Genomic DNA, 15,405 nt, shown 5'->3' with positions numbered 1-15,405 from the left:
AAAGCACAAATATTAATGCTGTACTACTTGAAAGCTTTAACTGATTCTATCTTTTGGCCCTCATTTTGGACCCTTGGAGTACAGCTGCAGAGAATAAACAGCTCAGGAAAACTACATTGCTTGCTGGAATGCTAAAATAGGAAAGTGGTTGAGGTGGTGTTTCTGTGTAACATCAGACTACTTGCAGAAGGAAAGGGAACAAACAAGGCAGTTAATGCTGTCAACAACTGCAGACCTCTAAACACTAAAATTATTAAGGCAGATGGCAAAAATAACCTCTTGAAGAAAAACCACAGCAAACTTCTCACTCCAAAAGTAGAACTAGAGATCAGTTCGCCCAAATAACTTATTGTATGTTGAGTACTCATCAAGATTCCTTGGGGATTAGATGTATTTTGCAACAAACACCTGCAAGAGCACTACAGAGCCAAGGGATGTAGTGGGTAGAAGAGGAAAGGGATAATGATGGAAACCTTGCTAGCCAAGCTCACCCTTTTCAGGAAACATTACAATACCAAATACCAAAGTGCCTGGGTTGTTTTCCTTGTTTTATCGTTTGATTTTCCATATGGTTTCATAATTAGCCACCTCAGATCATGGCATCATTTCACATCTTAAGGAAATCTGTCCTATAAAATGTTTCCTCAAATCATTTTATAAGCAGCAAACAGAAACTCCCTAACAGTGGTTTCGTGTGTACAGCAGCAACAGAATTAACCTGATTCCTGGAGTTCTGCCAGAAAACAGTGTCTTTCAGTTCTGCTTAGCTGGCAAAATAGTATGGAAATAGTGGCCAAGATGTAATGGTTGTACTGATTTCTTGTAATTCCATCAATATAAAGGTGAGTTGGTATAAACAGAGCTTAGGGTGCAAAAAACTCCCAAACATCTATTGCCTCAACAAGCCAGTTGCTATTAAAGCAGATGTAGTACCTAGGTTACTTGCTGTTGAACAACAGAAGAATTTAGTGAGCTCAGGCCATTGCACAACACTGTCTGCAAAGAAAGGGAGGAATTAGTTTTTCCAGACTTGGAACTGTATCAGAGACAGCTCAGATGCATTCACAGCTGGTTCTTATTGGACCCAGCACTGACGTGAGTGAGCACCAAGCAGCAAGTGAGCTGGTGTGTGTTTGTCAGTGGAACTTAGAGCAGACCAAGACACCAAAGTCATATAAAAAGTACCTCAGACACAGACTGGCCTTTAAAAAAAAAACAAAACAAGCACAATTGAAAAAAACCCAATCCAACATAGAGATTTAGCAATCTTGAAAAAGTTAAGCAACAAAACATATATGTAGCAATGGCAAACATTGTCTGTTCTTCCTAATTGATATCCACAGCTAAATCTGATCTTGCCTCAAGCTTTCTGCCAGCACTGTGTACCAATTCTCCTGTTTTTATTAAAACTAAGATTGTGCTGTAAATTAGCAGCTGCAATTAAGTGGTTTATGCTGCACTTGAATCACCCTTTGCCACTGTCCTCCTTTTTCAAACACGATGACATTAGACTGCCTTTGCAGGCCTGTGCCAAAACTAACAAATCTTAGGTAGTTCCTAAGCATTTCAGTATGGGTAAGTATTCTCAATCCTGCTCTTTTTAGAAACATGAAAAACTTTACTGAATCAATACGTTTTAAAATAGTCTCAGAGTTTCAAAATGAAAGAAATTTAGTTGCTATGGAATAAGTTACTTGTATTTGCCTGTATTATTTTCTTTCCTCTGCTTACCTTTTCTCTTAAAACCTCATTCAATGACCAGAGTTGCTTAGATAAACAACTAAGCATATCCAAAAGAAACAACAGCAAAAGTCAAAGAAAGTTCTTAGGTCAGCAACATTCAAAAATGTCATTGTTTCAAACCACCAGTATTTTGCACAAGCTAACATTTCCTAAGATCTCCATGTTAGTAATATACTTGGTCAAAGATGCATTTTTCCCTCACCTAACTAGCAGTGTATTGCATTTCCTATATATTAGCAACATTGCCTCTGAAAGAGAAGAAAAAAAGAAAAAGCATCACGACTCCATTCACCACTGAGGAGGATGGGAAACCATTTGCAGCAGCTGTGCTGCATCCCATTGGAGATGTCAGCCTGCTCCTGCCTTTCCCGCCTGAGCAATGACCCCGGGCTGCTCGGCCGGGGCACAGCACTGCTCCTGTGTGATGCTCCCAGGGAATCCCGAGGAGCTTGGGGGGCAGGCAAATACAGATTTATGCAACACAGACACTGAAATAGTATAAAACCACAGGAAAATGTAACCATGCCTAAGCCCAAGCAGCTAAGCTCAGCTCTGGGAACACAGGCTCAGTGCCCAAGCCTTGCCTTGGCTCCCAGCCCCAGGCACTGCTCCCTCCGGCAGAGCTGCCACTCAGAGACCCTCTGCCTTCAGTGCTTCCATGAGAAATCCTTGGGTACGCCTTTGGTGGCCAAGGAAAGGAAGAATACCCTTAACTTGTCCTAGGGGCTGGCTTGTTCCCCTCCTCAGTTAGCATAGACACATCCCGGACTCCTACCCCCACCATGAGCAGGGTCAAATTAATTGTGATATTTGAACTTCTAGTTGCAAGTTAAATGGAGGTGGACAGAAATGGAGCCATAACCTAAGCTCCTGGTCCACAAAAATCAGCCTTTGCACAGACTTCAGAGGAGATATTGTGACACGTGAACTATTTAAGAATTTTAAAGCTGATAGTTCACTTTGCTTAGCATGCACATTTTTCTCCAGATCAGTTTGCCCTCCAACATGCCCTCCTCTCTCCCTACTAGCAAAGAAGCACGCATTTTTTCCTGAGTCTTAAGTGAAAATAAAGGAATGCAAGGCTTATCTGACATTCTGTTTACTCTTATATATCACCATTGTGTAAAGTCTGTAAATATTTTCCATATGTTGGCTAAAGCAATCCCTCCATTTCAGCATCTGCAAGATTTGTCCATGCAGCCTTTCAAATTAGGCTTAATAAATTATTTCTGATGAAAGTCAAACAAAGACAGCTCAAGGGCTCTTCATACACCCATCCCCCCACTCTCCCACTATTTGCTACAGCGTTACTCTCAGAGACAAATTCACCATAGGGTTCATACTCACTGTAACTCTGAAATTTTAGGTTCAAAGGCCTTATTTCAAAAGTAAAAATCAAGCGTATTCACTTTTTAGGCTGCCTTACCTTTGCCCACCAAGCTCAGAGTGGGCTCCAGCACTGAAGGTGGTTGATTCCTTCCCTCTGCATCGTGTACTAGTAAAGAGTCCTCGAGCAACAGCCCCACTTGAGTGGGACCCATGATCCACACCCGACACACCTGGAGCCCGGGGCAAGTGGGGACAGCTGACCCACTGATGTTCACTTAATAAACCTCCACTGGGCTGGGGAAATAACAACAGAAGGCACATACAAGTCCCATTTAAATATTTTGAAAACAAAACACTACTTTTGGCACCAAAGCTTCAAATAAGTCAATGATCTGCTCTGATGAGGAAGGAGAACCATTAGAATGGTTTCATGTAATCTTATTCCACCAAAGTCACCTTTCAAATGAAGTGGTCTCCCCACTGGAGAGAGTCCCATTTCCATGTACAGTTTGCTATGCCTGCTGGATTTTAGTGAGCAAGAAATGTATCACTGTCGTGGTCAAAGATTAAATTAAGATTTATGAACATAATATACTCGGTGTAAACAAATACCCAAGTAGAACCAAGAATGTCAGTGCATACTTAGTATGGGAGAGTTAACAGGAGCAAAAAAAAAACCTGAACCATACTCTTGTGCCTGTTGATTTATCTGACTAAATGGATTTCTGTAAGGATATCTAAATGACTGCATTGCAGGAAAGTATTTATACACTCCAAACAACCATAAATTGCAATATATTAGAAGTTCTGATTTAAATTATTGTTCCTTTTGCCTTCCACCTCTCTTTCCTGTGTTATTTACTCATGTCCCCTGTAGTCCTTGTTCCATGGTGGCTGGTTCAGATAGGAAAATGTCTTCCTCTGTGAGTAACTTCATAAGTAGACTGAGAATAGGATGAGGGTTGTCTATGAAAAGGTAAAACAAGAATCCTGTGATTCTTGTAAAGAAATTAGTAAAGAAAACTCAAAGCTTTCTACAAGGATATAGCCAACATCTCTTGTTTCTCTTTCACCCCCCTGCACCCAAGCAATGAATGAGTCACCTCCATAATGCACCCAGCATACAGTGATCACATCACACAAAATAAATGTCTTAAAACCCCGTGTGTTTTTCCAAGAAATCTCCAAAACAGTTTGAGCTTCCCCTTGCCACTTCTTCCAATTGCTCATCCTAATTTCAGGGCAATCATCATGGATAAAGAACACACCTCCCCCAGTAAAATGATTCCCCGTGGCTTTTTCACTATTAAGTATTTTTGTTTATTTGAATGTGCTGGACACCAGTCTGAATGGAACGCACAGTCAGAAGAATTAAAAATGGAGAAGACAATCTACAGAAGGAGCCCTGCTTATGGATTGGACATGTCTGGCTGGAGGTGGAGAAAGATGTCCCAGAGCAGGAGCAACACAAGCTGCTTTAGGTGGTCCAGCAGCAGGAGATGGTGGGCAGGAGTCCAACAGATCCCAAAGAGTCAGGATACCTCTTATTCCTAGCAAGACAGGAGCACTGCAGTGCAGAGTTCCACAAAACAAAAGGCAGATTTTGCAGTCCAACATTAGACTTCCTGTAGAAAAAGACTAGGTAAAGACAACACTGGTACAAATAAGGAAATTCAATAATATATCCAAATTACAGAGTAGACAGAGGTTAGGATCACACTGAGATATCCCAGCTCGGGGGTCGGCCTCAGAATGGGAGTTGAGAAGGGCAGTTCTGAGCCTCAGCCACACCAGAGGTCACACAGGTCTCTAAAAAGGAAAATACTTTGTATCAAAGGTCTCATTGGATGGTGTGACTCACCCAGCTGTGACACAACTTACCTCCTTTCAGCATGAGGAACTTCAAAATAAACTAGCCACAGCTGAAGTGCAGGATCCAGTGCATTTCAACATCTTTTAATCACCAATGATCATTATTAGACTAATTCCCTTGACCTACAAATCAACTTTATTAAGCTGGGATATCTTCTATATCCATCATTCTACAGAGCACTCTTCTATGTAAGAGAGAAAAGCTTATTAAATATTACAGGGCATGGCATTAATCACTTGGAGCCAAAGTGATCTCAGAACATACAATCAGTTTTGAAACTGGGAGTCAAGTAAACAGAGTTATTTCAAGTTTACCCAGGAAAATTATGTTTCTTCACCACATGAACCCCTTCATGATGCTTCGCATTCCTGGGAGTGTTTAGTTTACAGCCTGGCATTTAACACTTGTGCAGATTCACTCCACAAATTCTGTGTGCTGTGACAAAGGCTCTGTGCTGTAAACACACCAGATGAGAGCTGGGAGCAGGAAACAAAAAGAACAGCCTCTTACACCGTAGGTACTATCCTTTAATGTAGCTTTTGTATTTACAAGTGAACAGTGTTTGAAAAAGGTTGCATTGGCAGATAGCATGGTGGGGGAAAAAACCTACCAAGGGGAATGAGCAATAGGTATTTCAAAAGTTTAGGGAAATATTCTTGATGTAATGCTTTAAAGATACAGTGAAAGACTACCTTTTTTTTTCCTTTTTTTTTTCCTTTCACCTTTTACTTCAGATTGTTGAAGTAGTGAAAGTAGAATAGAGACCTCCCCCCAGAACATCAGCTCTCAGACATGCATCATCTTTAAATTGCTAAAGTGATTAGGGAAGCCTCAGAAAAAAAAAAAAAAAAAAAAAAAAAAAGTGAGGCAGAGAAAATTCAAATGCTCTCCACTGTGCTGTGCCCTCAGAGTAGTTTACACCACTACACCACTCCACAGGAAGTACAAGTTACCTTTTTTCCTTTCTTGAATGGCATTTTGGCCAGGGAATGTCATTCTTCAGAACCAATGTCTAAATGAAACAGAGCAGATAAGAGCTGCCCCTAAAGGGCTTAAAGTAGATTGTATAAATCTCAAGCAATATATTAGTACACCACAAATCCCCTGGATTTAGCCCTATCAAGATCTGCTCTGAGTTTTCTGTGTCTGGGTACCAGTACCTGAGTCACTCAGGTGATAATAAGGAGTTGTGTCACAGAAAACAGCACTAATTCTCTGCTATAAAATGTGTATCAACCCTCCAGATGTGTCAGACAAGGTGGCCTAAATAGATATTTTGCTATGTCTAATTTACAATGTGTGAGTGTTTTATTACAAAGGTAATTCTAATGTATTGCAATACCTGGAATATGCAGAAAAACAAGAAATGTCTTGCTAAGACCTATTTGTCACAATCAGGGTTTAAAAAGAAAGGAAATAAACACCAGCTGTTTCTACTGCAAAATGAACTCAAACTGTGAAAAGAGGAAAATACAAATACAGAGAACAACAGTAAAGAGTCCATTTTTCATTGGATCTGCAGGAGAGAGTTTTAGGGGGAAATTCCCATTAGGCCTGCAACAGTTTATACAGAAAACTCCCTATGCCTTGATTGGCAAACAGACCTGCAGTATCAGATACCAGTGACACTCTAGCAGCAATAAGGTTTCAGCTGTCTGGCATTTGCCTGTTTGCACTGGCCTAACAGGAACATCAAAGGAAAATCACTGCCAGGGAGAAATGTTTTTCTTAATTAGTATCACCAGTGAATAGCTCTAATTACTGTGTTATGGAGAGCAACACCTGACAGTTTTGCAAGATTTATATGATAGCTTTGATCAACCAATCTTCCTCAAGAAAAAATAAATGGGTAATCCTTCCATGAGAATTTTTGCACTATCCCAATGGCATCCACATGAAATTATCAAGTTATTTTAAAAGAATAAAACAAAGGTTTGAAATTTCCTCAGCTGGCTGCCTATTTGAATTCACACCCAGAGGCATAGAGAGTCATGTGATGTAATTCAGTAAATCAGTTTAAAATAGGCTTAATTTTAGCACTAAAAATCTTCAGGAAACTAAAGCAAAATTTCAGGGAAAATGCAAGTTTTCCCATCAAATATTTGGTCGAGTCTTAGTTTGAATCACACAATAGAAGATTTTAGTCAGGGGTCATAAAATGTGCATTTCAATGGCAGTCAGTCCTAGGGAAGGTGAGAAGTTCAGAGAACATCCCTGAAGGTTCTTAGTCCTTGGCAATGAATCACAGAGTATGTTGAAAGCACAGCGCATGACACATGAAGAGTGGTTTCCTCAAATTTGATGACTGATAAAAGAAAAACTCTAATTCCTCAAAAATACTTTAGCACTGTGCAACAGCTTCATGTGTCTGTATTTGCAAAACTGAATGGTCATTTCTTTCCACAAACTCTAAATCTTTTCCAAAGGGTTCAATACAATGAAAATACTTATACCATGCAGTTATTCCCCCTGCCTTATCTATTACTTGTCTAAGAGCACTGTGTGATTGTACTATTTTAGTTGCTATTCCAAGGCATTTGATGAGCCTCAAATGCAAGTTGCAGTCTATATGTTTTTTGCAGACTGTTATCTGGAAATATTTCTTTAATACTCAGGAATTCAAACAACATCACCTAACCTACAAACTCACTTCCAGAAGACAAAGACAAAAGTGTTAAGATAGAGATGTGCTTGTTTTGTCCAAAAGGCATACTTGGAAGTGTGAATGGATGGCACTCAACGCAGGAATGGCAATGATCTCAAAGGAAAAAGAGAAAGAAACCTTCCTGAAAACTTGGATGAACAGAACAGTTTTCAAGCCTCCCTGATGAGCAGGCTTCATCACATGCAGTGCCAACTAGCCTAGTCCTGGCCACAGCATGGACACATTTTACAGTAGTTGCCAGCTAAAAACATCTGGGAACAGGCAATGTGAATAGGGTGTGTAAGGGGTGGGATGCTTACAGCTGATGCATGTATGACTAATGCTGGTGTTTTCCTTGGAGACATGAGCAAGTGTTGATGAGAAAGGGACATGAGAGCAGCAGTGGCCCCTTGCTGACTGTCTCCCTTGTCAGGAGCAAGCCCATGGCAACCTGGAAGCTACTGACCTTCTCAAGTGCCAAACTGACAGCACCTGGGAAACACAGCCCAGCGCTCCACACATTTCTTTCCCTTTACGGGAGTGACATTGCCACAGAAAGACAAATATAACATGGGGCACTCATCTGGGCAAGCCCACAGCCACATCGTGAGTGAGGAGACCTCAAGTGCCACTCTCTGTGTGCTGTGATCAGGTATCCAGAACACCTGCTTCAACCTTTTCTTGGGGTTTTTATAGCAAAACCCACCCATGTCATTGAAGGTAGAATAGCTCTAATGCTTTGCTGCCTTGCATATCCTGCTCAAAAGACATCTTTCTTTAAAAAATGAGCATGGTGTTTTGCACTGGCTGGTCTGAAATACAAGTTTTCTTGACTTAAAGGCAAACAGGAGGACCAGCACTGCAATTGTCAGCACTACAGTTGGAAATAAGAGATTTTAATGCTGATTAGAGTGGGAGAAAAGGACTTTACAGCTGTGGAGCAGAATTCAGATGTTTGGAGAAAATGGGTAGTGTGCTGAACTAACATTGCAATAAGTATGACATGAGAGACTAGGGAATAGGTCCTGTTTTTAATAAAAGTGTAAAGAAGGAGGGAAGAGCTGAAGTTCAAGGAATCATCTTTGGATCTGAAGTACACTGGCAGCTGTAAAAACTGTCTGCTTGCCAGATTATATTTTTGTTATTAGGTACTAAAGAACAGCTTACACACTTGAGAGATGCTTTGTTGGTGTAAAAAGACAGAATTTGACAGAAGCTGACAGAGCAGGTTTATACCAGGCGAGAATTTGGCCCTTAGTTAGCTTTAAAAATGAAATATGGACTCTGAATAATTCAAACTATTTTTTCTTCAAATGTGGCATTGAATCTGGATCCTGGCAAATGCCTCCAGTTTTACCAACATATTGGTTTCCTTCCATGCTGTGAAAAATCTTAAAGGTTTGTAAGCAGGTGGCAACACTGGAGTTATCCATCCTAGAGAGAGAAGCTGCATGCTTGTATGGCAGTGACCCTGATCTCCAGTCTCCTTCCATGTAACTGTTCCCTTTATTGTGTCAAAATAAACCTGTATCATCATATTCCTACACTGGCACCACCAGCATATATAAGGTCTGAGAATGATGAGTTCATTCAGATTGAAGAACATGTTTTTTTTAAGAACTGGTTCCCAGCATGAGCAATGCTCTCCAGAGGAGATGCCCTTGCAGATTCATCCCAGGCCACTGCAGGTGCTCAGTTAGGAGCAGGATTTCCCTCACATCTCCACGGGCTGCCTCCTTCAGCCACCATACAGGAGGCACAAGCTGATGGCTCCCCTAACTGCCTGAAGTAAGCCAGCAAAATCCAGGCCTGTAAAATTTTGAAAGACAGCACAACTGAGTCAAAACTTCCAGATGTAAATTGCTTGTTCACAAGAGCCCTGGCTTGCATACTCTACATGCTTTTTGCACTACTCATGGCCACGTGCATTTGCCTCCAATACACATTGGAACTTTCCCTTCTTGGGTTCACCCACTAGATGGAATGATGTGTGTTTGCATATACATGTGCATTTATATTGAAAACATAACCATGTGAATACTTTGGTTTTTGATATAACAGTTTTGCATTTGCACAATAAAAGCACGAGAAATCTATAAAAGGTAGCTCTGGTCTATGTAACCATACTATTTGTGATTAATCAAATAAACCCTGCAATTAAGATTTCTTACAACATCTAGATGAGAGAATAGCAAATTTGGTCTTGCCTCACAGTTGTTTATCAAGATATTGATTAAAAGGCATGCACTCTAAAAGTATGAAGTCTAAGTTTCCACATCTTATAAATTTTTATCTTGTAATGGAAGAGCAATATCATAAATGAAAGTTCACAAGAACAAACAAGAGAAAAATCACCTGCATTCAGCTTGGCATAACCCTACTCCTACCATTAAACCAGAAAACAAAATTAACCATTCACAATGCCTTGCCAGAGCTACATTTGTGAAGTTCCCAATATAACTGTGGCCTCCTTGGTAGGTGATGGGCACAACACAAGCAGAAGAAATCATTCTGTCCTCGGAGCAGATCATCCTGTGCTTTCCATAGCCCACAGGGACAGCAGCTGGCCCAGGCAAGGCCTCTTGGCTTATGACAGACTCTTGTTGTCTAGCATGTAGTAAAATATGACTCACTTCAGGGACACACATTTGAGGAAAGTCACAGAAAAGTTCACTAAGCACTGCCAGTAAAAACATGGGTGTACTTACTCTGTCTTTGTAATGGTACAAAGCATGTCAGTGGGGTCCGTGCTTTCCAGTGTAATCATCCCTCAGCCCTCTCTGGAGAAAGACAGCATCGTCATGCTACAATACTCATAATCACAGCATTCATCCAACTTTCTCTGTCAACCAACTCGACAGTAACCTCATCATGGATTGCTTCCTTTTTCCAGTCTTAATTATCAACACTGCCTCCCCGCATTGTCAGACTGGGGGCACAACCAGCTTAGTATACGTAAATCAAAGTAACAGCCTCACCTTCTTCATGTAGCTTTGTCATCGTGTACCTGCTCTCGCCCCTCTCACCTGACCATCTTCCCCACCTTCAACACTCTTCATCACCTCGCACTTGTGTGTCTGTCCCATGCCGCCCTGCTCATCAGAGCTGCCTGTCAAGCACGTTCTGTGGTTCTAAGAGGGGGTTTGAGACATTTTGTCAGAGGACTGGGCTCCAACCCCCACCTTTGGGTTTCTTTCCACATAAAGTAAGAGTGAGGGCGGGCCTGTTGGTGCCCAGAGCCCCAGCCTGTGCAGGTGCCTCCTGCGGCAGAGATCCCTCAGAGCTGCCGGTGCTCCCGCGGCTGCAGAGCCCTTCTCGCTCCCCACACGATGTGCCAGTGAAACGGCAAGTTAACAATCAGGGTAAAAACGCGAGCCACTCCCCCAGGCCCACACGCATCTTTCACCTACAGTGATATTCAGCTTTGTCCAAAAAGGGTCCCAAGAGCTGTGCCGCTCCCCCTACAGCTCCCCCGGGCACACACGGGCAGTCACGGCTGCCCTCCTTTACACCCACGCCAGCAGCCGCTGGCTCCTGCCCCTGAGGAGGCCTTGCCCACCGCTGCCGTGGGCAGCTGTCCCTGGGGCCGACAGCTGCCTCCCCTCCCTGACACCCCCTGCAAAACCCTCGTGGGACGGTGCCGAGCCCCACACTGCCAGTTTGAGCCTGCCTGAGGGGCCACAGGTCTCACCCAGACCCACGGTGCGGCCACTGCTCCATCCCGCTGCTCCTGAGCGAGCTGCACAGGAAAAAGACCGGAGTTGATTCTTGTTCAGGATGGGGATTTCATTTTGAACTCCTGGACTCAGTTTTTAGCAGCAGAGGAGCTCTCAGAGACAGGACTGGTGCTGTACCTCTTCTCCTGCTTGCAAGATGACCACTCGCTTTCTGACCCTCCCAAGTGCAGATGGTGACTTCCAGCTGAAGCCTTTCATATTTCACGGCCCTTCTCCCCAGTGCAAAAGCCAGGCAGATCTGCTTAGCTTACACACACACGCACACACCTGGTTTGTGTGAAGCAGCCTGTTAACAACGGGAGTCTCACAGGGACAGCCATACCCAGAGTTAACAGCACCAGTCCTGCCTGCAATAATCCTGCCCAGCTGGCACCGTAAGCTGGAGCTCCCAGTGACAGGCACTATCCCAGTCCCATGCCCTTGGCACGCTGGGGGCATGGCAGCCCTGGAAGTCTGCCAGATCCAGCTCCTTTCAGGCTGAGGTGTGGCATGAGTCTCTAGCCTCCCATTTCCAGACACTTCTTAACTGTTTCCTTCATGTTCTTTTATTTCAGTGATTTAAATTTTCTGTGACATGTCTTGGCACTCAAAGAATTTTGTGAAAACCTAAATATTCCTGCTGCGAATGCTCTGTGTGTATGCTCCTCTTAAACCTTCCTGTTTATTTTATTTTTCAGTCCTAACAGCCAATGTTGCCAATCACCTTTAGGATCATGGACTAATAAAAATATTGCGTAGTGTAAAGGCTTCATCCCAAGCTCTTACAACCCCATGGGATATGCCTACTTGTATAAAGGACAGACTAAGAATTTTTTAATCCTTTCACCCTATTTACAAAGCAAACTGGACTTTAAATGCTTAGAGAACTGGGAAAACCATGGCCACTTGCATGGATTACACTGTGATTTTGCAGGAACACCATAAAAACTTTACTGACAAAACAGAGCGCTTGGTGAGCCACTTAACACATTGTTAAATACCATCAGCTTTCTCTGCTTAATACTCAAGATTTTGTTTTTTAAAGTATTGATTTAATTTTTTGTATCTGCAGTATGTTCTTTACTAGAGGCAGCAGTTCACAAGCAGCAATAACAGAGGAAAAGAGCCTCCACCCAAATATATTTTAACCAATTCCTCAAAATACATGTGCCAAAATTGGATGGAAAAATTCTGCTATTTAAACAAGAGTGCAAGAGTAACACTTTTGTGCTGCTTATCCTCCTCATCTATCCACAAACCAACTCCTTTTTAGACTTTCCTAAATTAGGACACAGTGAACCTGCAGCTCAGCACAGCAGGGTGAGCAGCCCAGACGGGCTGCAGAGCCGGCCAGGAGCCACCGCGGGGAACATCACCTTCTGGGCAGGCTGCGGTGGCACCCTGAGGGCTTCCAGCAAACGACAGAGAAATTTGCAATCTGAGCTGTAAACTTCTTTGGGTAGGTGAAGGATGTAATTTGATCTTTCTTTTGCAAAGTGTAATGCACGCAGGTTGGCAAGGATAGGTTCAGGGCCTGAGATTTGGGAACACTCTACAAAAACACATGCTGCAATCAGGCTCATAAATATCTGCTTTACCATTACAAAGTGACAGCTGTGAAAATTTATCAAAATATTGTCTCCTTTTCCTTTATATTGTCTTGGAAGGAATGCTGTGATAAATTTAATTCTGTTTAAATTTAAAGAGCTCTGGACTGTGTTTTTCCTAAAACTGGCACCTGGTATTCTTTGACCATCCAAAACATTTGCTTCACTCACAACGCCTGAGAGAACAAATATGCACAACAATGATACCTACTCTGCAATATGGCAGTACTCTTATTGTCTAAAGATACTCATGCAAATATATCACAATTCATTGGCAAATAATTGCATTTTAAAATTAATTTCACATATCAGACACTGATCATGCTTTCACACCATGTTTCAATCAAAATATAAATTTTACAGGAGAAAGGGAACAACAGCTACAGCAACTTTCAGCTGTGTTCATCCTGTGGAGCTCTTTTCCATAGGAAAACAGAACTGTCATGATGCAGTAACTGAAATATGGCTGTTATGAAGCAATAAATCTATTGCACCTCTGTGAATTGTGTCATAGGCAACACATAAGCTTAGAACTGCTTCTAATTAATAGTCTTTTCTGTACTGAAGGAATCCTGGTTTTTAGAGTGATCATTTAACATTTTGGATTCCCTTACTAAGGAGCTCCTTTTGTGAGTCAATAACTACAACGTCTGAATAACCCAGGGAAAAACCACTAAGGCTGCTGCTCTCAAGTGCCCATGAAGAATATTCTGCACAGGAAATACAGGAAACAAATTAGAAAGCAGGATAGTAAACACCCAAATCCTTGTCCTGCTGATATACAGCAAAACTATCTGCTCCTGCACAGGAAGACCATTCAGTGATGAAAACAGTCTTGCTCATGGGTCTCCTGTGTAGCTGCAGACACAGGTACAACCCAGCAGCACTCTGCTGCTGCAGAGCCATGGGCTTCACTGTGCTCAAGCCAGGCTTTCTGCAGAATTCAACTTAGGCTGTGTCTTGACATGCAACAACTAAATGCCCAGAGGATCAGAATTCTGGACTTCAACTTTGAGCAAAAACCAGCAGCATTCAACTAAACATATCTACTGGTTTCTGCAAGAAGCCATGATACTGAGTAGCCAAATGAAGCCAAGGGATAAAAGAACTCAGAAGTGGACACACAAAATCAAATCCTGCACACAATTCCCACTGAAATTTATGGGACATGAGGACAGACTTAAATGAATCATGACATCAATTATTAATAAATTGATATATACTTTATTATGCACAAGAGACTAAGATGGCATGACACTGTGGTTATCAAAACTGTACAACTATGCATTTCCACAAGGCTCTGAAATACTGAATGCAATACGAAATACAAATGGGGTGTTCAGACTGGCCACAGGTTTTAGCAAGTAAATTTCTCCCATTCTTTGATTAAAAAAAACAAAAATCTGGCATTTGCATCTCAAAGAAATATACTTATTTATTCAAAGGTGAGAATATTGTGTTTGGAACCGGCAGGACATGGCAGCGAAGATCTGATAACGCTATGAACATCCCGATGAATGACAAACAACAACAGGGCACAACAGTCACCTCACATGAAGGGCTGCAGCACAACCAACAGTACAGTCTTCTTGTGAAGCATGAGGTAGATATACATAACAGAAAGAACATATAGGAGAGGAATGGTTAGGAAAGACCAGGGGTAAGATTACAATCATCAGCATCTACAGACATTTTGCAAAATCCATTTTCATGTGGAAAATGCTACAAAAATAGCCTAACACAGAAAGATCTGATCTCTTGAAGCACAAATGTAGTAACGTCCAAAACCAAATAATGTGAAAGGTTAGAGTTAGTGATTAGACAACACATGACAGAACAAGCAGTACTTGGGAGTTTAAGTATCCTACTAATAGCTTTTACAGGCAAAAGGTGTCCATTTTATGCCCAATCCTCCCAATCTTACATAAGAAATTCCTTTGCAGTTGATTCCATCGTGCTGAAATTAACCATTGACTCCATCCTTCCAAACCCCTGCTTTAACACCCTCTGCTGGGACAGGAGAGTCTCCCTGGCCTTCTGGCCCCCAGAGGGCTCTGCCATGTGAGTCCAGCATGGTGAAACCCCGTGGGGCAGAGGTGGGAATCAGTGCCTCAGCAGTCACGCAGTCAGGAGCTGCCACACCACACACAGAGACTGGCAGTGGTGACAAATGGCTGCTATAAAACCAGAGCCTAGAGGTCTATCAGGCTCTGAGCTGAGGGCAGCTTAACAGCTGCTGCAAAGTACTACACACTTCTGCTATAAAGTTATTCACTGGGAATGCTTGGGTTTGGTTCTCTCTATTAAAGCAGAAATGACTCCTCCATCTGCTAGGCAATCATGTGCCATTTTGGTAAACTCCAACAGACAATTAACTCAGGTGTATTAAAATTGCTGAATTAAATAACTGAGTATACCAAGTTCAGTTAATTTAAACTGTATTTCACACACAAGTCAACAAATCAAATCTTTGACCTTTATATATTTTTGGTT

The 15,405-nt window shown here is 42.1% G+C and overlaps 1 long non-coding RNA gene across 3 annotated transcripts in view; it reads right to left on the bottom strand.

The window, feature by feature from the left end:
• Positions 1-3,259, bottom strand: part of LOC137479398 (uncharacterized) — a 44,813-nt gene extending 41,554 nt beyond the window's left edge. For all 3 annotated transcript variants that reach the window (XR_011002209.1, XR_011002210.1, XR_011002208.1), the window contains exon 1: positions 3,170-3,259. This is a non-coding gene — a long non-coding RNA (uncharacterized lncRNA). The remainder of the gene's footprint in view (positions 1-3,169) is intronic.
• Between the last annotated feature and the right edge of the window lie 12,146 nt (positions 3,260-15,405).

Source organism: Anomalospiza imberbis, chromosome 9, assembly GCF_031753505.1.
Source record: "Anomalospiza imberbis isolate Cuckoo-Finch-1a 21T00152 chromosome 9, ASM3175350v1, whole genome shotgun sequence".
Taxonomy (NCBI): domain Eukaryota; kingdom Metazoa; phylum Chordata; class Aves; order Passeriformes; family Viduidae; genus Anomalospiza; species Anomalospiza imberbis.
This window is presented reverse-complemented; position numbering and strand designations above follow the sequence as displayed.